Source organism: Talpa occidentalis, unplaced genomic scaffold, assembly GCF_014898055.3.
Source record: "Talpa occidentalis isolate TD23 unplaced genomic scaffold, MPIMG_talOcc4v2.1 talOcc4.14, whole genome shotgun sequence".
NCBI classification, from domain to species: Eukaryota; Metazoa; Chordata; class Mammalia; order Eulipotyphla; family Talpidae; genus Talpa; species Talpa occidentalis.
In genome coordinates, this window is record NW_023601433.1 from 7,262,844 (window position 1) to 7,287,603 (window position 24,760).

The 24,760-nt window shown below is 43.8% G+C and overlaps 1 protein-coding gene and 1 long non-coding RNA gene across 2 annotated transcripts in view; both read left to right on the forward strand.

Moving 5' to 3' along the window:
• Positions 1-21,180, forward strand: LOC119245183 (uncharacterized). The gene is made up of 4 exons (XR_005125189.2): positions 1-194; positions 10,339-10,448; positions 20,630-20,781; positions 21,026-21,180. It is a non-coding gene; the product is annotated as an uncharacterized LOC119245183 (long non-coding RNA).
• Positions 21,181-24,229: 3,049 nt separating this feature from the next.
• Positions 24,230-24,760, forward strand: part of MCTP2 (multiple C2 and transmembrane domain containing 2) — a 200,497-nt gene continuing 199,966 nt past the window's right edge. The window contains exon 1 of the mRNA XM_037510041.2: positions 24,230-24,260. The gene's annotated coding sequence lies outside the window, so the exon portion shown is untranslated. The remainder of the gene's footprint in view (positions 24,261-24,760) is intronic.

Consider the following 24,760-nt stretch of genomic DNA (forward strand, 5'->3'; position numbering starts at 1 on the left):
AGTAATCCACGTCCATCCCATCCCATCCCATCCCATCCCACCTTGCCATTCCCCAGACCTCTTTGAAAACAAATCCAAAACCCACCTTGAAAAAGGTTTCTACCTAACATAAAACCAGCTCATCCTGGTATACCTGAAGATTTCCTGCTCCTCAACTGAGCCAATAAAACATCTCCCCTTCATTGATGCTACAGGTGAGAAAATTAGTTAAACTATCTATAATTATTCATAGAGAAGAAATGTGTGAATTACCGTTTGGTCTCATTGATATTTTTATATTTTTCATAGAAGGTATACATTTTGTAATTACAAGTAGGAAAACATTTGAAATCCTAAAAGCAAGTCAGCAGCAGAATATTCTGCTGCATTGGAGAGGCACTGACAATGCTTCCTTTTTTTTTTACTTTTGGCTCTGTAGTAATCCTTTCCTGGATATAGTGCAAACCACAGACTAATCATGAAGTCAGAAGACAGATACCAATGAACATGCAATCTGGGTGCAAAGAGACAAAAATTAGGGAAGTTAGTTAAAATACATGACACAATAAGGAAGGAAATTCTGGGCAAGAGCCCTAGTCACCTTCTGTGCTAAAGGACTGGACAATTCTGAGCAGACACAGCAGCCCATCCTTTGCATGTCCACTTTGCCTTTTTCCAGCCCTGGGGGGGTTGGCAGTTGGGGGGTGTTCCGTGCGGTGACCCAAAATTACATAGGGGTCCTATATGTGTGTGTGTAGGGTTTTGATAGTGTTTTTTTTTTTTTTTTAAAGATAATGCATACAAGAACTGGGGTGCAGGCCAGAGGTGTGGGGGTGAGAGAATTCACCAGAGACAGAGTGGGGAACAGAACAGGTAGATTGACTGAAACACACTGCAGAGGGGAGCAGCGGGAGAGTCAGGAGAGGTCTGCTGCGCCGTGTGGGTCACCTCCCTGCCTGGGAATCGAACTTGTGCTGTAGTGGTTGTTGATATCTTCATAGTGCTGCATGTTAACCCCTCCGCCACCAGGGAGGCCCCGAGTTTTGATAGTGTTTTAATGGTCCTGTTAACTTTCACTTTATTTTAAAAAAACACTTTATTCACATATTGAACACTTGAAATAAGGGCAGCTCAACCCTACCGTACAATTACTCAATCATGTCCTTCCCCACTCTGCATTATGATTATCAGCCAATACTATTCTTGATTTCTTTATGGGGTGCTATGCGATGTAAAATCATAAAAAGATAGTTATATCCCTAACAGGTAATTCCAGTCCCTACTCAAGTCCTATACAAGTGGCTCCAATTGTTTTATTATCAAAACAAATCTTTTTAAACACAAGGTGGTTTAAGAATAAATCAAAATAACTGAGAGCCGGAAACCAAACTCCAGCTCTACCTGTGTAAACGGCGAGGACCATTTGCCTCTCTCTGCTTAAACTTTTTCCATTCAAAATAGAAGCAGAAATCGTTCACACTGGAAATTCTTATTCCATATGTAACTGTAATGTGCTGAATTTGTCCCCCCAAAGTCATATATGGAGGTCCTAAATTCATCCCATATGTTCATCCCCACACCTCAGAATGTGACTGTATTTGGAGATAAGGTTTTAGAGAGGTAATTCAGTTAAAATGAGGCCATTAAGATGCATCTAATCCAATCTGACTGATGTTATTATATATAAGAAGATGAAATCTGGGCACAGGAGGAGGCACCAGGGATGAGAGTGCACAGGGAGTAGATCAGGGGAGGACACAGCATGAAGGGAGCCAGTGAGAGGAAAAGAAGCTCACCCTGCCGTCACCTTGAACTTGGACGGGCAGCCTCTGGAACTATGAAAAAATACCCTTCTGTGTTCTTGCTGGCTAAGCCCTTTGTGTGAGGTCCTCTCTCATGGCCCGCCACCCAATGCATAGCACCAATTCAAGGAAGCAACACAATTATTAGTAGAATTGCCATTTGGCTTCACTGATGTTTTAAATATTTTTCATAGATGAGTATACATTTTGTAAAATGAGGACAACAAATTTGAAAACCAAAAAGCAAGTTAACAGTAGAATACTCCTGCTGCATTACCAAGGCATGAAGAGCACCTGCTCACTAACCAGATAGTTGATGACAATTCATTATTGTGATTTAATTATTAGTCATTTGTGATTTGCTAGAATAATGAGTGGTATTTGTGAATCAAAATACCATTTGTTTCTTGACCTCTGTAAGCCCCCATTCTGGAAGCAAAGGTCCAAGAACTGATGTTGTGTATGGCCAGTGTCCAGTTAGTCCAGAGAGATCCTGAATACCTCAGCAATATAATCCTGATAAGTGGCTGCAGCAAAGTTAGATATATGTCCTTCTGATTTTGTTTATCAAAATCTGTCCTCAAGGTTACGGGGTCTGAGAATTAGCCAAGGAGTCACAGCATTTTTATTCAAATTGGGTCTCTGTTCTCCAAACCAACTTTCTAGTTGGTTTTCAATTACAAAAACCATAGACAAGGGGATTTGCCCGTTCAGAAGCTAGACTAGGTGTATTTATCTCTGTTTTTTTCATTAAGTACAACAAAAAATCCTGGACTTTACTTATAAAGAAGAGCTAGAGCAAGTCCACAAAGAGAGTTGGAGGTTTCAACCCCTTTCTGTCAACAATGGATGAAATAACTAGAGAAATAATCAGCAAGTTCTATAAAAGAATTCAATATACCATCAACCAATAGGATCTAATTGACATTTGTAGAACATTTCACTGACAATAGTAGATTAGACATTTTTAATTGAGACATATATGAAGATAGGTCATACACTAGACTATAAACCTCAACAAATTTAAAAGGACCAAAATTATATAAACAATGCCAGGAAGACAGAGGCAGCTGATTAGCTTAGAAGGTCAGAGACATCCTCAGGGAGAGGCTGGACACATTATAGATCCACCAGGGGAACTCTTGTGTCCTAAAGTCTTCAAATTATTTCTTTTATCTTCTGTAATAGAACTTCTGTGCAGGTTATAAGCAGTCTCTGATGCTGGAAATGAGAACTAAAGTGGTAGCTGTTGTTTCTGTTATCACTATTGTTGTTATTATTATTAATTATTATTGCCATCACCTTCATAATCATTATCCTGATTTAAGTTATCACTATTCATCCTACATAGAATAGGTCGGTATTTAATAAAAACATCACACCTGGGTATATGCACAAATGATTTCTTTTTCATCATATGTGCTTTTACAGACAGGGTGGAATAATCTTTCATCCAAAATCCCTGCTCGCATGTGCTTTGGAGTTCAGAACTTGTGGGGTTCTAGGCAAGTTATGCAGTCAGCAAATTTGGGGGCAGCACCAGCAATCAGTTAACATTCAACTCTGTCAAGGGTGCCCTGGATGCCCCCGCCCCTCAGGTTTGGTGATTTGCTAGAAGGACTCACAGGACTCAGCATGTAGTTGTGGTCATGGTTGAGATTTACTTTTTTTTTTTAAGGATTTATTTATTGGGCCTCCCCAGTGGTGCAGCGTTTGAACGCTGGGCTGCAAAGCTGCCCGCAGCCTTTGCAGCACTGGTTCGATCCCCGGCCACCAGCGAGGGTCCCACATGGCACGCAGACCCCTCTTGCCATGCCTGCTGCTCCCCTCAGCAGTGTATTTCGTCACTCTGCCCATTCTGTTCCCCACTCTGGCTCTGGTAAATTCTCCCACCCTCCAGCGCTTCTGACTATACACAGTGCTTGTATAAATAAATAAATAAATCTTTAAAAAAAATTTATTTATTTATGCATGCAAGGGCTGGGGTACAGGCCAGAGGTGGGAGGGCTGAGAGGATTCATCAGAGACAGAATGGGGAGCGGAACAGGCAGATGTACTGAAATACACTGCTGAGGGGAGCAGCAGGCGAGTCAGGAGAGGTCTGCTGTACCATGTGGGTCAGCTCCCTGGCCGAGGATTGAACTCCTGCTATAGTGGCTGCAGACAGCTTCATAGTGCTGAGACTTAACCCCTTGCACCACCAGGGAGCCCCCCACAGCTGAGATTTCTGACAACAAAAGGACTCTGAGCAGAATTAGCAAAAAAGACCCAGGGGTCAAAGTCCAGAGGAAACAGAGCCCAGCACCGCACCGCCCCCAGGGGCTTCACCCAGGCTGGTCTCTCCAGCCACCAATTGTGACCATGTGAGTAAAATGCTGAGAAGCTCACTGGAGACTCCTGGAGCTAGGGGGACCTGCTCATATCCTCTCCCTGCCTAGCTCGCGCCAACATTTGAGCCTCCCAGAAGGAAAATGGGTATCAGTCAGCATGGGTCGAATTGTCTGTGAGCAGCTCAGACCCTTGATATTAGGAATGGGGGGGGTTGGTCCTGAATGCCACGCGCCCCTGGCCAGCCAAGAGCCAGCTTTGCAAGTAGACCTGTCTAAGGGGCATCTCAGGCCTGCTGAACCAACTGTTCAACCTTCTCTAGCAAAATCTGAGACTGATTGTGCTAAGAGGGATAGACATTATTTGGCTTCATGCCATTTTCCGTCTAGGTCTTGCCACCAAAACTACCAAATTGACTCACGTTAGGTGGGTGCTGCTGTGCAGTTTTTCATGTAATTCTGGTTCAGAGCTTTTTGGACTTTGGAACTGCAGATAAAGGATTGGAGTTCTATTTTGTTGTCTTTCTCTCACTTCTGCTCTTCCTTCTTACCTTTAACTTTGCTCAGCTTTTTCATGAAATAGAATGTTTAGCAGTAGCACAAAGTCAGGAGGTGAGAAACAGGAGCACAATTTCTGGACTTTACACCACACATAAAGGGTGACATCCCTTGAAAGCACACGGGGATGTTTTCAAGGCAATCCCTAAAGTCACGGCTTAAATAGAAAATCAAATATTGCCACTAGTGAGTCAAAAAAGAGGACAAAAGAGAATCGCAAAGACATGTTCAATTAATTCCAGGGAACGCAGAAAAAGGGAACAAAGAGCAGATGGGACTAATAGAAAATAAATAACAAATGATCCAGTAAAGCCTAATCTTTTCCCTTATTGCCCTCAGTATAAATAGCCCGATATTCCAGTCAGGAAACAAAGTGGATATAAAAGCTAGCCCTGCCTGTATGATGCCTGGGGCAAATGACTATCAAAAAGACACAGATGAAAAAGGATGCAAAGTGTCTATTATACTAGCACTTAGTAAAAGTGGATAGATGTATTATCACCCCACAAAGTAGTATGTTAATATTCAGACAAAGAATATTAGCAATGAAAAATAAGGTAATTCTTTTTTTATTTTTTTAATTTTTGTGTAGAAGAACTGGGGTGTAGGCCAGAGGTGCATGGGGTGGGGGCAGTGAGAGGATCCACCAGAGACAGAGTGGGGAGCAGAACAGGTGGATCTACTGAGATATACTGCTGAGGGGAGCAGAGGGTGAGACAGGAGAGGTCTGCTGGACCTTTTGTGGGTCAGCTCCCTGGCTGGGGATGGTACTCAGGCCACATGGTGATAGCTCAGAGACTTAACCTTAAACCACCAGGGAGGGCCCAAGGTGCTTTCCTCATAGTAAAAATACCCATTAATCAAGAAGACAAAACAAATCTGAAATGCTTAGGCACCTAACTGCTTTAAAATTGAATAAAATCTACTGAAACTGCAAGATGAGACAAACTCACAAATAATAAAGAATTTTATATACCTCTCCCTCCATAAATGATAGAATAAGCACTTATAAAATCACTAAGAATATAAGAAAGTAGGACAAAACGATCAACAACTGGACTTATACTGAACAATTCACTCACAACATCGGAATTCATATTCATTTCAACTACACTCAGAACATTTTGAAGATACAGTGGGCCAGAAAACAGGTTTCAATACATTTAAAAATATTGAGATCATGAAAACAATGTTCTGTGAAAAATTCAGAATTAAATTAGAATTTGAAAATATAAACATCTCTTGAAAATTTCTAAAATATGAACACCAAATAACACAAGTCTAAGTAGTCTGTATGCCAAAGAAGACATCAAAGGAAGGAATAATTTTGAATGGCAAAATAAAATGAAAATAGGACTTATTAAAAAATTCCAAACACTCTAAAACAACAGATGGTCATATTTATAGTAAATATGGCTATATTTGAGTATCGCCACTCAATCATATTTATAGTAATAAACTTTTCTATTAGAGCACATTTCTCAAGTCAGTGATGTAAGTTTCTGCCTTAAGGATCCAGGGGATAAGAGCATATTAAACTCAAAGTAATTAGAAGAAAGCAAATAATCAAGTTCAAAAGGGGGGAATCAATGAAAACAGAAAAAAAAAAAATAACAGCAAAAATAAAAGAAACTAGGGCCTCCTCTGGTGGCGCAGCAGTTGAGCGCTGGGCTGCGAAGCTGCCCACAGCCTCTGTAGCACCGGTTCGATCCCCGGCCATCTGGTGAGGGTCCCAAATGGCGCGCAGACCTCTCCTGCAGTGCCTATTGCTCCCCTCAGCAGTGTATTTCGTCAGTCTACCTGCTCTGTTCCCCGTTCTGGCTCTGGTGAATTCTCTCACCCTCCCGTGTTTCTGACTGTACCCAGTGCTTGTATAAATAAATAAATAAATAAATAAATCTTTAAAAAAAAATAAAAGAAACTAAATTAAGATTGATAAAATATTGAATAGAGCCCAGATAGATGCATGGATACTTAGATGGATGACTTTGTTGTTGTTGTTATTTTTTAAGACTTTTTATTATTTATACATAGGAGAGCTGGGATATAGGAAGGGTATGAGAGGCTTCACCAGAGACAGAGTGGGGAGCAGAACAGGTGGATCCACTGAAATATGCTGAAGGGAGCAGCAGGCAAGACAGGAGAGGTCTGCTGCACCGTGTGAGTCAGCTCCTTGGCCAGTCCTATTGCAGTGGCTGCGGATAGCTTCATAGTGCTGAGACTTAATCCCTTGCACTGCCAGGGAGGCCCCTACTCTGATAAAAATCTTAAAAATTCAGTTCCCTAAAAATGGTTTTCCTGATAGGTGCAGATGTTACTAATGAAAAGTTTCATCTTGATCACTTAGTTGAAAGTGTAAGATTTCTGAGTCATGTTTCCCCATTTCGATGGGCCCTAACATCGCTGAGAAATTTTAAGTTCTTTCTCCTTAAATGCTGTTTTCTAGGAGTCTCTGGGGGTTAGTATGTCTGCTAGTGGGTAAATGAATATGTCTTGATGGTGGTAATGATTTCATGGATGTATAAACAAGTCACAACTTACTGAATAGTACACGTTAATATGTGTACTTTATTGTAAGTCGAATATACTACCTAATTTTTTTAAGAGTTACAGTAAAACTAGTAGGGCCCACATCAAATAATAACATATTTAATATACTTGAACCCAAAGAGATTGATTTGAAAAATTACAAAAATCTGCGAAGGAGTACTTTGACAATTCCTTTTCAATCAATTTCTCACTGAAATGAAATTCAACCAGTTAGTGCTTTTTGGCTTTAAGATTTAGTTATATGGTTCTCTCTGTGCAAGGCTTCCAAAAAAAATTGCAGACAGCAGAAGTCTGTTTGTAGACACCACTGGAAAATGTGTCCTTTAGGGAAGGCGTCCTTCCTGGCAGAGGATCCTCGTCACTTGCATGCCTGGAGGGCACCCCTTACCCAGAGCTTTCGTCCTGAGAAGCTGGTACAGGAGCCACTCAATCTGCAGACAAACTCACTGTAGCTTACCCTAACAAGTGCCTTCCGCAATGGAGCAGACGGCTTCCTTTGCTGTTTCTTTCACAAGCAAGTAGGATAGGCTATTTTGCACCATGCATAAAAGAAATATTCCCCCTTTTTCTGTTCCTTGTCCCCTTCCACACTCATCCCTTTGGATGAGTGTGTTGTTGTGCATGAAACGATCCACGCAAGCACAGGTTTTTACTCTTAAAATCTGGCCTCTCTATAAAGAAAGATGCCTGGGTACAAGCTATATAAATGAAGGGGAAAATCATCCTTAAAGAGAAAGAGAAAGTTTGCTGTGTTTAGTACAGTGTAGGTATTTTAAGAAACACCTTTGCTGTGTAACCTACAGAGGTGGGGATGTCTGAGGTGTGATCCTGTTATCCTTGAAAAGAGGGCAATAGAGACTTTTGCCAACACTACAAATATAAAGCTGGATGAGTCTGAGAGACCTGGGAGACACTGCACCGCTAGCTATCTCTGCATCTCTCTCCCTGGCACCTTAGGTCATTGCAATGAGACTGCTCATGTGCCAGGACACATGTTCTCATTTTATGGGGCTTGTGGAAGGGGCGAGCTGGAGCTTCCCTGTGGGTGACTGGAAGCTGGAGTTCCTCCTGCTCTGACTTGCACGGGGATAAACCAAGCACCCTTTAATAGGGCTGGTGGTTTTCTTGTCCTTTCCTGTTTGGAGAAGAATATTGACAGTGCAGCGTGCCTGGCCTCTGACTCACACACCATGGGGACTCCGGATTACAGAGCAGAAGACCAGATACACCTCATAAAGGTTATGCGCTCATCCTTGTGTTGAAATTTCCAAACAAGATGCGGAAAGAGTCACTAACATTCTGAGCAATTTCAGTGCGATGACTGTTAATGTCACCTGTGACATCAGGAGCGCATCCTGTATCCCGCACAGTCTCCAGAGGCTGTGACAACAGAGACGCCTCCTGGAGGGGGGGATCTTTCCAAAAAAAATTAGTCCTCAGTCTAATCAAACAGAAAAACAACAGACCAACCCAGTTTGGAGGACCTTCTAGAGGTCACCTTGCCAGAACTCCTCGAAATGTTCAAAATGGTCACAGCTGCAGGGGACTGGGAGGTGAGGATGCAAAGTGGTCCCTGGGACAGATTCTGGAACAGAAAGAAGCCACTAGAAAAATAGAAAAACTGGTGAAATCCAAACAAAGCCTGGAGTTTGGTCGATAGAAACTACCAATATCCCTTTTTTTAGTGATGACAAATGTACCTTAGTATTTTAGGACATTAGTATTGGGGGAGCTGAGATGAAGATGTATGGGAACTCAGTATACTTATTACTGGGCAGTGAGAGGGGCACCCCAGACCCTACAAACCTGCCTGCTCTAAATAGGTTCTGCCATCTGCTCCATCAATACAAAATATTATGAGTCTTTAATGGAAAGGAACTTCAATACAATTAGGAAACAATACAGGATAGGCAAAGAATATAGTTTCTAAATCAAGCACCCAGTTACCCTTCCCCTCGTGGGTAAAAGTCCACCCAAGCAGGACTGGCCCAGAACAAGGCCCCAAAGCCTACCAGAAGACTAAAGCACCTTCCAGTGGGAACCCACAGAAAAGCATCAGAAACAACCGGACGAGTCTGGAGGGAAAAGAGCAAAATCAAGATCAAGATAAAAACCGCCACTGTCAGCTCCCCAAGGGTCTCACCCACATCTGTGTCACCCAGTCTGTTAGGGGGAAAGGATGTTCTGAACTATTCCCATACAGGCTTTGTCCACAGACAGGCAACCCGTTTTGTATTGGGGCTGCCCTATAACAAGCCCACGACTAAAAGGCAAGCACCGTTTCTTCACGTGTCTCTCGGCTCCATGTGCCTCCTCCAGGTCTCCTTCTGGCTCCATCCTGCTTCCTTCCTTCCTCAGTCTCCTCTGCAGCTTCTTCTCTCCCTGCTCAGCTCCACCCTCCCTTGGGTGGGACAGGAAACATGGAGCCTCCCCCTTTCCTGGGGACCCCCCTGTTACATACTGACTTTTCAATGTTTCTCTTAATCTAAAATTATTCCAAAGCAAAATGATTATTGAAAAAACCTCAAACATGATTCTGAGAGAGGATTCTTAGGTGTTGTTAAAGCATAAGTGACTGGAAGAAAATGTATAGTGACAAGGATAATGGGTAGATGAAGTTATCTAGGCAGGTGATGCAAGAAAGTCATTGTCTCTGCTCTGAATTTCATTGCTATCTTCCAAAAAATAATTGGAAATTTAGGTGAACTAATGAGGAATTTGAACTTCAAAACATACAGTTTTTAGGAAAGTATTAGCCTTTACATCTATGTGATATGTTGGTCAAGGAAGGGAGGAAGTGTCGTTGGATAATTTCCCTGTGCTGCCCTTGTGCAAACACACGTCTGAAATAACACACAGCCCGTGACTGCTCTTCACACATCACAGCCTTATTTTCCTTGTGAGCCTGAATCCCATAAGTGAAAAGTTGCCTTTGGAATCATTAGATATAAATATAAATAAATCCCACTGCCAGCTCATCAGCAGAGACTTTGAATATTTCTCTAAGCCATACTTTAATCATAAATTTATATCCTGCTAACTAGTCTTCCCAGATGGCTAGGATTTTGTAATGTTTAGCTCATGTACTCAATATACGTTAATATCTTTTTTTTTTTTCTTAGATGTGGGAAGAAAAACATGTACTTCAGTTGAAATCCATGGCTGCTATTACATATCTGTCCGGATAATCTAATTTTAACTTTTCATCATCTGTCAACTATGTTATAAGGTGGTAAGTATAAAACTAATAATAATGGTAAGCCATTCTAGCACTTTCTAGAATTGTATAGATATGCAAATGATTTCTACCTAGAGGAAGGAGGTTTCTTCCCTACCATCAGAGAAGGCAGTTTGGCCCCATTTGCAATTTCATCTCAACATTCTTTCATTTCATATCATTTGTAGATTGTTGGCTTCCCCCTTTGAACTGATTATAACATTTTAGCAGCATTCCCTGATTAACAAGTTAAATAAAATCTCTGACAAATGTTAACTTTATATCTATATGGTAGCCACAATTTTACCTTTTATTGTAGAATTATCTTTTCATAAGGACATGCATGTTATATATTCATCTTTGCATTCCTGGTCCCTATCCTGATACAGGATGTGTAATAAATGTGCATCACATAGAACTGATGCTGATTTGCAATGGGTGGACAGCTGGGAGAAAGAAATCATGTGGTCAGAGATGAAATTTGACAAAGATGCTGGGCTACTTATTCAAGACCTTGACAGCACAGTAGGTAAACATGAAAGTTCCAGTAAAATCAGCAGGGTTTTCCTGTGGGAGGCAGCTGTGGCCTTATTTATTAGAGTCCAGACCCCGGTTAACCTCTGCTTAGAAGGAAATGCAGCTACTTTGTGGCTCCACAGAAGAAGCAAGCTTTGCCATTTAAAGGATGCTGAGGAGTCTCTAAGGGTAGTGGTTTAGCATTAGCAGTAATAATCATTAATGTATACCTTCTAACTCCCCACGTAAGCAAAGAGTTCATGCTATCCCTAAAGGCCTATGTGAAATGCTTTAGACCAGAGATTTTTACATTTAGACCAACCAAGTTTCAAAGTCCAGCATGTTCCAACCACTGGACAGTGGGACTGGACATTTTATTTGCATGAAAAGCTGTGTCTAGCATATAGTAACACTCAACAAAAGTAACCTTTACAGCCACTTTAGAAACAGGCCTGGATTTACCTTATAAAATTAAAAATGGAAAGACAGTATGACTCAGCAACCTTACTTATGGATATTTATCCAAAGGATATGAAACCACCAGCTCAAAACCTTGTATGTGCTGCAGTGTTTATTGTAGAATAGTTAGAATGGCGAGGACATGGAAGCAATCTAAGTGCCCACTGAATAGGACAGAATTCAGAAGCTGTGGTATATCCACACAATGGAACTTTCAACTATTCAGTTGTAAAGAAAGATGAAATGCTGTCATTTTCAGAAAAATAGAAGGGAATTATGTGTGGTAAAGTGAGTGAGAATGGCAAAGATAAAACACTGGGTATTTAGAAAGCAGAGAGTTAAAATTAGACCAAAGAAAATATTTTTAAAAAGTAGTGGATACTCATAAAGCGAGGTTTCAGAGCTTAAGAAGGAAGGGTCAAAGGGATAGAGAAAAGAGAATAGGGTGGATGAAAAGCTATCTTTTCCTAGTTGACTAAAATGTAATCTGTATATTATAATTACTAGAGAATTGAGATTCATGCCAGAAAAAAATACCAAGGAAATTTGAGTATTCCCACGGAAAGTTAGAGTATAGTCGCCTTACTTGAGTTGATAATCTAAAATTGCCTGCATTAATCACTACTGTAGTTAAATATCTCTTAGAGTTCCCTGCCCTCACTTCACTACTAGAAAACCAAGACCCATGGGGCTCATTGAGGGGCTTTCTCCAGCTGGCTCTGTGACTGCCCATCGGAGGTGATATTACAACACTCCACTCCCCATGTCTGAAATAGGAGGCTTTCTGAAATCCAGCATTGACATGAAGGCCCAGATAGATGGTGTTTCTGATCCACCAAGTCTTTACCTGATGGACAGATCAGATACTGACATCAGATATTTGAGGAAAGATCTTTATTGGTGAATTGATTGGCAAGGACGAAGGAGATAAACTCAAATCTACCTCCCCTAATAAGAAAGGAAGTGAGGTTGGCTTTGGGAATCAAGGTTGAGAACAAAGGAGTTAAGTTTCCTTGGCTGAAAGATAGGTTAGGAGTAAAGAAAGGTGGGCTTGGCTGCAGTTCACAAGTCCTGGAGCGCTACATACGTGCAGTATGAATGGGCTTTTCTTTAGACAACTGGGTTTGCAATTTCTGTTGGCTCCCCCTGCCCCCCTCCCCAGGTACCTCCTTCCTCTGTATCCTTCTCTCTTTTGCTTTTGAGTTTGAGGCCAAGTTAGTCCTTTAGCCTTGGTGTCAATGGTAGACTGAACAGTTTTCTGTTCAGTCCATCAGAGCACATAAGAGAAAAAGATTTAAAAAAATGGATGCAAATTAAAGGAGCAGGAGAACCCAGTTACCGTTATCACACAGAGGGATAGATAGTGAGATTGATATGTAAAAATATGATTGAACCCAGGGGTAGATATGCAGATTTCCATGGTAGGTCTTACCAGCTTTTTTCACACCTGAAATAGTTCATAAAATAATGCTGAAAATGAGCCTCTGCCGGTGGCACAGTGGGTTGAGCGCAGCGCTGTGAAGCTGTCTGCAGCCTCCACAGCGTGGGTTCGATTCCTGGCCGGCCAGGGAGAATCCCACATGGTGAGGCAGACCTCTCCTGTCTCACCCGCTGCTCCCCTCAGCAGTGCTTTTAGTCAATTTGCCTGTTCTGCTCCCCACTCTGTCTCTGGTGAATCCTCTCACCCTCCCGCGACTCTGGCCTGTACCCCAGCTCTTCTATAAATAAAAAAATAAAATAAAATAAATCTTAAAAAAAATAATGCTGAAAAAAGACTCAGTGAATTTAAGGAGGAAAGGATTACTTACATGGAACAAGTGTTATCATCATCATTATCACTACAATATACATCAGCTGATCATTGAGAATCTGCTTTGACCCAGATACATTCAAAGTACTTATTGCCTTTATACTGATTGTCTGATGTCAAAAATATTCCAACTCACATATAAGGGAAATTAATCTTCTCAGAGTCACCAGCTAAGAAGCGATCGAGAGTATTTCTATTTTATACCAGGTTTGCTCTATTTGTTAATGCCTTTGTTTTCACTGTGACCATCCTACTTCCCCAGTTTGGGTCAAAACCAACTAAAATAGAGCACAAGGTTTTAGTGGCTGAAATTTGAAATTTTGTTTTCAAATTATATTTGGGGAAGCAAAAAAGAAAAAGTGGTCAACGTGAGTAATACTCCCATGGGTATATATGGATAAATTAGGCAGAAGAACTAACTTCAAATGGGATTTTACATGGTATATTTGTGCTGCAATTGACACTAGCCATGATATAGTCCCAATGAATAACAGGAGCTGATGGACTGGATTTGGGTCCACAGGAACAGTGTCAGTTAAAGCATCTTGCACGTACTGGGGTCACTCATCTGAACAAAAGTGGAGAGCTGGCCACTTCTATAGGGACCCTTGGGTGATGTATGGGCACCTCTGTTCAGCTTCCAGATGAATGATGTCTGCAGGGGCGCTGGGTCCTGAGTCCTGTCCTTGTTTGACAGTTACCTAGGGGCCCACGGTGCTCAGTGACTTCATGCTTGGTGGAGTCATCTCTAAATTACATTAGGTGACATTAATCAAGGGGGTAATGAGATCTTGTCCAAGTATCTGGAGGAGAAATCAGCATGCTCTGGAAATATTTCAGACAGAATGAGAAACAGTTCCTTTGTTTGGCGTCCCTGGGACCTGCACATTTCCCTGGTTGATGATAAAGAAGATGGCGCACTATTCCCAGTGGTGATCGCTCTGCAAAGTCCCCTTGCTTCTGCTGTGCGATGATACCATTTACTATCAAGGCAAAGGCTGATACTATTTAAATGTTAGGCTCATAAACGTTTACACTTAGTGAGAGTAGACTATTTCCCACAATAAGACTGTCTACACATCTAAATGTGGCGCCCTTGATTTTAGCTGGAATTGGATCCATTCGGTGAATCAACACTGATGAAGTCTCGGCCTCAGCCCTCTGCCTGGGTGTTGGTGACATGACACGAGGCAGGTCCTGCTTCTCAGAGCTGCCAGTAAGACACTCATTGTAGCCAAATTGAAAATAATGATAGTAATACAGTGAACTTTTTGAAAACACTAAGAACCTTTGATCTGCTTTTATCTTTTCAGGAAATTGCCTGGGAAATGACAGTATAATTTGATGAGAAATTAAATTATGAACTCAGCTATCCCCACTCCTGGTGTACTTCTCTGTAATTTTTAGAAGCTTTAGTTCACTTTCTTTGCCCGTAGAATAAATGCCATGCAGGTCACTGAGAGCTTATATGTTTGCTATGGAATCAAATATCTATGATTGGACTTCAGTTTCCGTCCAGGAGAGATTTACTTTTCTACAATTAAAAAATAAGCCAATGAAAATCAAAACCAAAATATATGAAACAATGATTATCAGACAGTAGACATAGATTGTACAGAACTGCAATCTCTAAGAAAAGGGACATCAGAGTAAACCCTCTGGTTAGCCAGGCTCAGAGTCTGGGGAGTTTCCAGGCATGGCCCAGGAAAGGGCAATCACGCAGAACCTGGTTGCTTCTCTGATTTGAAAACTGATTCTAGAGACCAAGGTGGCCAAACTTTGTGGGGAGACAAACCCAGAAAACCCAGAAGTGAAGCAGATTATAAGAAATAGTAGATGGGGCCTCCCTGGTGGTGCAAGGGGTTAAGCACAGCACTGTGAAGCTATTGGCAGCCATTGCAGCATGAATTCAATCCCAGGCCAGGGAGCTACCCACATGGCACAGCAGACCTCTCCTGTCTCCCCGCTGCTACCCTCAGCACAGATCTGCCTGTTCTACTCCCCACTCTGTCTCTGGTGAATCCTCTCACCCCCCTCAGCTCTGGCCTGTACCCAGTTCTTATATGCATAAATGAATAAATCTTTTAAAAAAGAGTTAGAAGATAAGGAGAATTAATCAGCATTATTAATATACTCACTATATCCACCAATGCATAGGGAAGCATGAGCATGATAAGAAAAATAAAAGACACAGAGTTGAAAATTCTCAAAATGAAAAAGTTATGAAGACTACATTGGGCAGGATCAACAGCAGATATACATGACTGGGAAATAATTAACCTGGCTACATAGAAATAGAAACTATTTAACATGGAACACACGGAGGAAAGTTGCCAGAAAACAGAGCGGAGTATTTGTGAGCTGTGGGTCTACATTCAATATCCTTACCTCTAGGTAACTGGGGTCCAAAAAGATAAATGGGGGAGTGTCTTCATAAAAATACTTGAAGAAATAATGGTTGAGAAATTTTCATCAGATCCAAATTTGATATGAAAAGTGCAGACTCACACATTCAAGAAGCTCAATACACCATAGGCAGGTCATACATCAGGCTCTTACTGTCTACTCAGATAAATTTGATGTGATAGGAGCCTTTAAATTTATAATTTTGGCCTGCCTTCCTCCCGTATGTGATGAACATAATAATTTATATCTAAGGAATAGAATATGGTGGGCATGATGGGATGTCATTGCCAAGATTGTAAAAAAAAAAAAAAAAGATAACTTCCATCATTGTCTCCCTTGATCTCTGATTATTAGTTGTCATTTCTTTTTTTTTTTTTTTTTTTTTTAATAGAGGCATGCTTTATTTATTTGTTTGCTGGTTTGTTTGTTTGTTTGTTTTTGTTTATACATGCACTGGGTACAGTCAGAAGCACGGGAGGGTGAGAGAATTCACCAGAGCCAGAGCGGGGAGCAGAGCAGGCAGAAGGACCGAAGTACACTGCTGAGGGGAGCAGCGGGCGGCAGGAGAGGCCTGCGCGCCATGTGGGACTCTCCTCCGGTGGCCGGGGAGCAGCCGGGGATCGAACCAGCGCCGCAGAGGCCGCGCGCAGTTTCGCAACCCAGCGCTCAACCGCTGCGCCACCGGGGAGGCCCTTATTAGTTGTCATTTCATGAACCCCCCCACCCACCCCCACCCTGGCCACACATATGGAGCAACCTGCATAGTGAGAAATTATGTTGCCAGCCACCATGTGGGGATCTCAGCAGCAGATCCTGCAGTCCCAGTGATGTTGGCAGCCCTGGTAATCAGCGTGGTTACAACCTCCTAAGGGGTCCTGAGCCTGCAACCCATCCAAATCGTACCAGGATGCTTGTTCCACAGAAAAGCTGAGATAGCAAGTCTTTTGGGCCTTAAGCCACTGAGTTTTTAGGTAATTTGTTAGACATCAATAGATAACTACTACAACAGTATCAATCTGAAAGCAAAAAGATATGTTCTATAGATTGTCGTTGCACAGACTAGATGTTCTAGAAATATTTGTCAAACAAACATATCTGAAAGATAATATAGGCACCTAAAATAACTCTTGTATAGAGACAAATCAATTGTTCTTTATAAAAGCATTTGAAGTTAGGTAAGGATGTTGCTATGCAGGTTCTTGGGAGAAGGGATCACTTCTGGTTGAGGAAGGAGTGGATCCTTCGGGGGGAGTCTGTTTTGTGTGGACTGAGAATTGGACTAGACACTCATTGTGAATCAGGAAGGTGGTAAGAGAGATGGGACATGAAGGGAGTTTATAGGAAACCAAAATCAGGAAGTATGAAGACATTGAGAGAATCAAAGATAGTTTTTCACAGATAATAATGACTTTTGTCTTGAGTTCATTAGCACAAAACATTAATTTTTCCAAATAACTCTTTAAAATGATTCTTTACTTAGTAACGAGTCTATGCATCTACCTGGGTTGAATTGACAGGGATGCACGAATGGGCTTTCTAACTCCCAGAGAACAATAGATAAGGCACAATGGTAATCTACTAGTGTCGTTGTTAAGCAGAGTGTGGCTGTATTTGAGAAAGCTGTGGTGGCAGCCACATCTTGAGAGAGGTGTGATCACAAAAAAGAAAAATCCCTTTTTTTGTCTGACTTACACAATGGCTGCACGTAATTAATATCCAGTTTGATGATGTTGGATCATTTGACTTACTGACCATTTGATTTGACCCACTTATCTTCACATTTTCTAATTTTCTTATCCTGATGGCTCATAATAGCTTTCCCTCACCAATTTAAATTCCAGCTCTCTTCCCACACTGTTCATTGATCACTTATTTTTCATGTGTCATTTCCACCCTTTAGACTTCCAGTCACACTTTCTGTGGCATTGCTAATTCTGTCCTTTATTCTGCTGCCACATTTCATCATTAAGACACCTTGGAAGATTCCAGTTTGTGGAGAGCACCAGCTTCCTCAAGCACTCCTTGCTAAAGTGCCCTTGGGGCCACACATAGGACAGTGTCTGCACAGGCATTTTAAATGCTGGTCCTCTCAGCCCCATCCTGACTCTACTTCTGGCTCTGCTCTGAGGGAAACATCCTTGAAGCTGAAAATAGAACTGAAATTCATGTTATCTTTGAAAATACACTTTGCTCAGGTGAAGTAGTGTGATGTAGGGATTTGCTTGGTTCTCTGGAGAAGTGGTTCCTCTTCACTGCTGGGGAAGTTGAGTTGGTCTTTTGGAAATGAGTTGCAGACAGAAAACGTGACAGACAGAAGGGTTTCCTCTCCTGGGTGAGTATGACCTTGGGTTTGCATCTTAGTTTTCATGAAATCCTGGGAAGTTTGCCAGTGAATGTGTAGAGTGAAACAGACTCCATCTGAAACACAGGCTGAGATTTTCAAAGGACAGGTATCGAGTAGAACGACATTTTACAGAGCCACTAAGCAGGGCTCAGTTTCATGGAACCCACCAGGAGTAAGGAGACCGGTCACAAAAATCTTCGTAAAAACTCAAAACTACAAGAGTAAGACATAGAAAGAATAGTCTGAGACGCTCTCTTCCTTTTCAATGTTCTAAAATATATTTTGTCTCTAAAGAATAGGACTTTGTCCTTCTCAATAAATTGGCTTCATAGGAAGTTCAAGTGGTGAACTTAGCAGTCCACACACATGTTGATTTATAATGATGCATACCTGGAACTTATATAATGATATAAGGCAACATGGCAAATAAAATATTATAAGAAAATCATTCTTCCTCCCCAAAAATGAAGTTATATTTTTTTGAAGAATAATCTCTCAGAAGGTATAATTTTCAGTATAGTTAGGTGTGTTTCAATAAGGAAAAAAAAAAATTAGAAGTTGTGTGCTGACAAGAAATTCATCTACTTTTCAGGTCAGTTTATTTCTGTATTTTTTCTATCTGGGACCCAGATTTTCTCAGGAAGTGGCAACAATAGTCATTAAAAAGAGGTATCTAAAAAAAAATCAGTACATCAGGTAATTGTATACCAAGCCAGCTTGAAGATATTGTTATGGTCTTAATAAGGCCCCATGTATTTCCTGATTACTTTTCAATCCATTAATTATAGATTCTGAACATTCTTGAAGGTCATCATTACAGTCAGTAATTGGAGGTTGGATGAATTAAAACTTAGTCAAATTACATGTCCCAGACAGGCAGTCACTAAGTTAGACTGGAGACAGACATTGAGTTAAAAATTTGTTAAAGTCTTCAGCCAAAAGGGTCTTTATTATTTCTCCTTATGTGTCTAGATTGAAATTTTCTGATCAATGAAGTTGAATTGGTTTCCTTCCCCGAACTGGAACTGATCTTTCCTTGCCAGCTGAGTGTGTGCTGGTCCCGGGGAGGTTGAGCTGGATTTCCCCTGGAGAGGGGCTCCTTTTCCAGCACCTGGGGGTGCCCACCCAGAGTCACTGATGCTAACAAACCAATTGCTGTTGGAAAGCCTTGATTTGTTCTCCTGAGGGGAACAATGGCTTCTGCCTTGGATGATCTTGAAATAGACACTGGAATTTAAAAACAATGACCCTGGCCAGCATTCCAAGTACAAGTTAAACAACTTTGGCTGGAGCCTGAAACACCCTGCAGGAAGGCCTCTGCCATCCCACAGCACCCAGCCCAGCCTACACACCTGCCTCATATGGCCCACGCAGTAGTAGAGTGTGCAAGCTCTCCAGGGCAGTGTCAGCCTGGGGAAGGTTTAAACAATTAGCTAAGTGGATGGAATTCAGATCCCCAGACATGAAAATACTGGTGCTGAAGGGGGCCTCCCTGGTGGCACAATGGGTTAAGTCTCAGCACTATGAAGCTATCCAGAGACCTCTCCTCTCGTGCCTGCTGCTCCCCTCAGCAGTATACTTTGGTCAATCTGCCTATTCTGGTCCCCACTCTGTCTCTGGTGAAACCTCTCACCCCGCCCCCCACAAACCTCTGGAGGTTGGATGAAAAAACAGGCTTGAATGAGGCTAACTTTCACCTGCAAAAGTAAATTTGACCAGTTGTCCCATCTGATGAACAGAGACTAAGATTCCTAATATTTACCCTCCACATCCAATAAGTTTTTAAAAGCAACAATTGCAGAATTTCATTGTGACCACAAACATCCTCACAGCAGCTTATTTGTCTGTTCCCTGTGTTACATAGATGGTGTGGGAGTTTGAAATAAGATACAATATAGGATTGTTAATATGACAATCACAGGTGGAGTTGGTTTCCAAAGATAGGTTTTTTTTTTAAAGATTTATTTATTGATGAATATAAGAACTGGGGTACAGGCCAGAGGTGTGGGGGTGTGTGTGAGAGGATTCCCCAGAGACAGAGTGGGGAACAGAACAGGCAGATCTACTGAAATACACTGCTGAGGGGAGCAGGGTTCAAGTCAGGAGAGGTCTGCTGCGCCATGTGGGTAGCTCCCTGGCCGGGGATTGAACTCGTGCTGCAGTGGCTGAGGATAGCTTCATAGGTTGCGTCTTAACCCCTTGCACCACCAGGAAGGCCCCAAAGATAGATTTTATAATGAGCCTCCTTTCTGATTGGGTAAAAAGTGAGAGCCCCTTTCTGCTGGGCCCCTCCTATGACCAAGAGCTGGAACCGTCGCCCCCACCTGCAGGAAGCAGAGCTGGTTCAAAGGAAGAGCTGGTGTGTGTGTCAATAAATTTGGTCTGTCCACACCTGTCACTATACGAAGCGGGCATGCTTTCTATCGTCTCTCAGGACAATTTTACAACAGGAAAAAACCCTGAGTAAATATAATGACAAAGAATAAACACTAAGAATGAAAGGACTGCCAGTTTTCTCAGTGCCCGTAACAATGCAGATGCTGCCTTATAGCACCCAGGACACATCCGCCCCTGGATAATGGGTCTGTGGACTCAAATATTGCCTTAAACATTACACTGGTATCACCTCCTAATTGGTCTCTGTCTGTGTTTCTGTTGCAGTTGTTTTTCCACTTTCGCTATTGTTCTGCAGAAATGACAAGAAGCACCAATGAAGGAAAATACGAGGGACCTTCGGTGCCAAGACTGTAGATCATTACAGCAGATCTCGGAAACCTGTTGGGCAGACAAGGGCCTTGCGTGTGCAAGATGAGGTTAGATCCTCCAGCAGAGCCACCCTGGGCTGATTGCCAGGCTGGCTCCTGGGTGGGTGGTGGGGGGAGGTATGGGGAGATTGTGCCATGGCCCTGCTAGCCAAGAAGTGCAGGCACCCTGGCTTCTCTGCATTTTCAGACTGGGTCTTTCTCTGCAGACAGCTTTAACTCCATGGGCGCTGATTCTGGGTGATGACAGTGACGGTAACTTGTCCTGTTAAATTGTACTTGCTCATTCTAACAGGTCCAGCGACATCATGAAGTCACTTCCACTGCAGAGTACCTGGATGCATAACGGCAACATCCACCAGACAGAAAGGAGCACATGGGGCACCGGAGACACATCTGCCATCCCAAATTAAACATTTAGAAATATTGGGGCCTCCCCTGGTGGTGCAGTGGTTGGGCGCTGGACTGCGAAGCTGCCCGCAGCCTCTGCAGCGCCGGTTCAATCCCTGGCCAACGGCGAGGGTCCCACATGGCATAGCAGACCTCTCCTGCTGCCCGCTGCTCCCCTCAGCAGTGTACTTCATCATTCTGCCTATTCTGCCCCCTGCTCTGGCTCTGGTGAATTCTCTCACCCTCCCACGCTTCTGACTGTACCCAGTGCTTGTATAAATAAATAAATACATAAATAAATCTTTATAAAAATTTAGAAATATTCAGAGATTCAGATACATCACCCCATAATCATTACTACTGGTAAGATCCATTAGTGAAGAGAAATTAGAAATTGAAAAAGTAATAAATACAAAAGAACAGGTGAAATTACATGGTATGTGCCCATGCACCGGTTGTCTAAGATGTAAAAGCAGCCGTGTCTGGTAGGACTGTGACAGAAGCGTGAGAACTCTCCGTGGGCAGCAGAGCTGTTCAGGGAAAATATATTATTGGGGAGTTAGGAGGCAAGCTAGGGCAGACAGTCTAAATAAATATAAGCAATTTTATTTTTTCAAAAACTTGTGATCTTGACATCATTGGTGATGCCTATGGTAGAAGATGTACTTCAAAACCGGTTTATTTATTTATTTTTAGAAGATTTATTTATTTATGCATATAAGCACTGGCACAGGCCTGAGGTATGGTGGGGGGGGTGTGTGAGAGAGAGAGAACCCACCAGAGACAGAGTGGGGAACAGAACAAGCAGATCGACTGAAATACTGCTGAGGGGAGCAGTGGGCGAGTCAGGAGAGGTCTGCTGCACCATGTGGGTAGCTCCCTGCCTGGGGATCGAACTTGTGCTGCAGTGGCTGCCGACAGCCTCATAGGTTGTGTCTTAACCTCTTGTGCCACCAGGGAGGCCCTCAAAACCGGTTTAAATGAAGAAATTCAGAGAAACGACAGTGCTGAGAGAGACTATTTGCCACACAGAGGAGTCCACCACTGTGCCGTTCTCAACTCGTGGAGGCAAAAGGCTAAAGTGATGCTATTATCCCCTGGATGGAACATACTAGAAAGAAGCACCTAACACGTTTGAACAATTAAAAAACAAAAAACCAAAAGCCTTCAAGGAAACTGGACAGAAGAGTGCATTGTGGTGAGTCGAAGTTCTGACCTTAGATGTCCAGCCTTGAGGTGTCTCACTTTCTGCAGCGTTTAATGATGGAAAGATGTTGTGAGTCATTTTCAACTTGTGGTCTGGCTGCAGGAACCACAGAACAGGAACTCCATTGTGGCAGGAGGCAGAAGCAAAAAGCTTTTTCTGTGGTTCACTTACTATTTTAATTCAGCTGTATTATGCGTTGGTTTTCAATTCGGCTTCTCCCATCTTGTGCTCTTTCTCACTTTTATGGCCTTTCCTGTGTTGCCTCTGCTCTCTAAGGCAGGGCGGGAGCCTGCAGGGAAGAACCTAGACTTGCCATCAGCCTTAGGTAGCTCTGCCTCTGCGAACTGACTTCATCCAGACCTTCAGGCTGGTTACTTCATGATTCTGAGCCTTGGACTACAGACATTATGACTTTCCTCACAGTTTTCTGAAAATTAAACGTGATCACATTTTGCGCCAAGCACAGAAGCCGGTAACTAGTCGTGTTCATCACTGATTGAGGCACATTGTTCATGATGATGTGATGTGGCTACTTTCTCTCATTTTCTCCCAAATTGCCATGTTTTCTTCTGATTTTTTATCTCCCTGTCCCATCGTTTTTCTACCTTATTATTATTGTCATTAATCAGCCTTTAGTAAGCACCTGCCATGAACAGGACACTGTGAAAATCATCCAGTGGTCTCTCAGCATCTATGCAATAGCTACTGTTTCAATCCTGATTGACTAAAGGGAACGTTGACATTTATAGACGTGAAGTGACCTGGAAATCTTGTGCAATTAGCCCACCAGCCCGGGTTTGACTCGAGGTCTCTGGGACAGAAGAGCAAGGCGCTCAACCACCAATTACACCATTTGAACTGCTCTCCAGCTTCAGCTCACCCCCATCCAGAACCACCGACAGAATGCAGGTCTGCCCCACACCCAATTTAGCCTGTTTCCGTAATGCTCTTGAATTTGCATCTCATTTCAAAACTACTGTTGTGTGGGGGTGGTGGGTGTGCGTGTGAGTTCCTGCCCTTCCAGAAGAGAGGGATCATATCCTGTATATCCACCCCCAAGTCACCCACACCTGTGGGCACAGACTCGGTGGCCAGCAGCCTTGGCTCATGATGAGATGGGAAAAGACACTGGCCAGGTAGAGATAAAGAGAAAATAAAGCGCCAGATTATAGGTGGAAGCAATGGGGGAGAAAGCAGGAAAAGCCTGCAAGAGAAAAGAACACAAGGCAAACATTGACTCAACACTTCGGTGCCAGCCTGGTCTCTCGGTCTCTTGAAAGGTCTGAGCTCCCTGGCAGCTGGCTGGGCACATCCGTCAGTTTGAATTTTATAGAGGAGGGACTCCAGCCGGGACAAAAGGAGCTGTGCGCATCAGGTCGGCCGACTTCCACGCCCATGGGCACGTGTGGCACAGCTTTCAGGGTGCCAGGCTAGGGCATGACCCGCAGGGCCAGGGGGGTCCTAGCTGGCTGCTCTCTTGCCCTGATCCTGGGCGAGGGAGGAGAGGACCAGGGCGCACGCCTGGGAGTCTCAGCCGAGCCACGTGAAGTTTGCAAGTCACGCTGCTCCTCCTGCCTTACTTCGAACCAAACGCGCGGGTTCGCTCTCCTTGTCACTGCAGACTTTGGGGACACATCTTCCTTGTCCTGCGAGCCTCGAGTGACCCCCGAGTCTCCCCCGGGGGCCGCCAGTGCGGGCCCCCCCCCAGTCCGCGCCTCCGGGCCCCCGCGGCCGCGCGCTCAGGTGACCGGGCGCCTCCTCCGGGAAGGCGGGGCTGGCGCGGCCGAGGAAGTTGGGGCCGCCGGGAGGTCCCCGCCCGCCGCCGCGTCCCGGCTGCTCCCAGCGCGCGCGAGCGGCGGCCGCCCCGGCAGGTCTGCGCAGGTGAGGGGCGCGCGGGGCCCCCTCGGCAGCCCCGGGACGGCTCCTCGGACAGGTGAGGGCGATCTGGGCACACCTGGCTGCGCGCACGGACGGGCTCGGGGATCCCCAGCGCCTGCGGTCCCCGGGGCTAGGCATCTGCTGAGTTCACCACCCAAGGGGGCGCGGGGGACCCTCAGGCTCCAGGAAGGGATCGCCCTGGGGTTCCGAGCCCCGAACAGCCTGTTCAGGGGGTCGGAGAGGTGCGCTGAGTGAGGACGCGAGGCCGGAATCCCAGAAACCCCGGAGTGGGGTGTGGAGGAGCCTTGGGCGGGGGGGGGGGGATCCGGGAGGGGGGCGACCACCCCGCAGGCTTTTCCAAAGCAGCGTCACCGCCCCCGCCAGGACTCGGTCTGCTGAGGTCCGCCCTCACTTCGGGGGGGCTTGGGGGCGCTCCTTCGCGGGGACCCGCAGAGTCCACTGTGGTTTGCTCCGCTCGGGGCGCGCAGAGAGCGTTAGGGTAATTCTGTAGGTTGCAGAGGGTCTGCCACCTTAAAACAAACATGCAAAACTGGT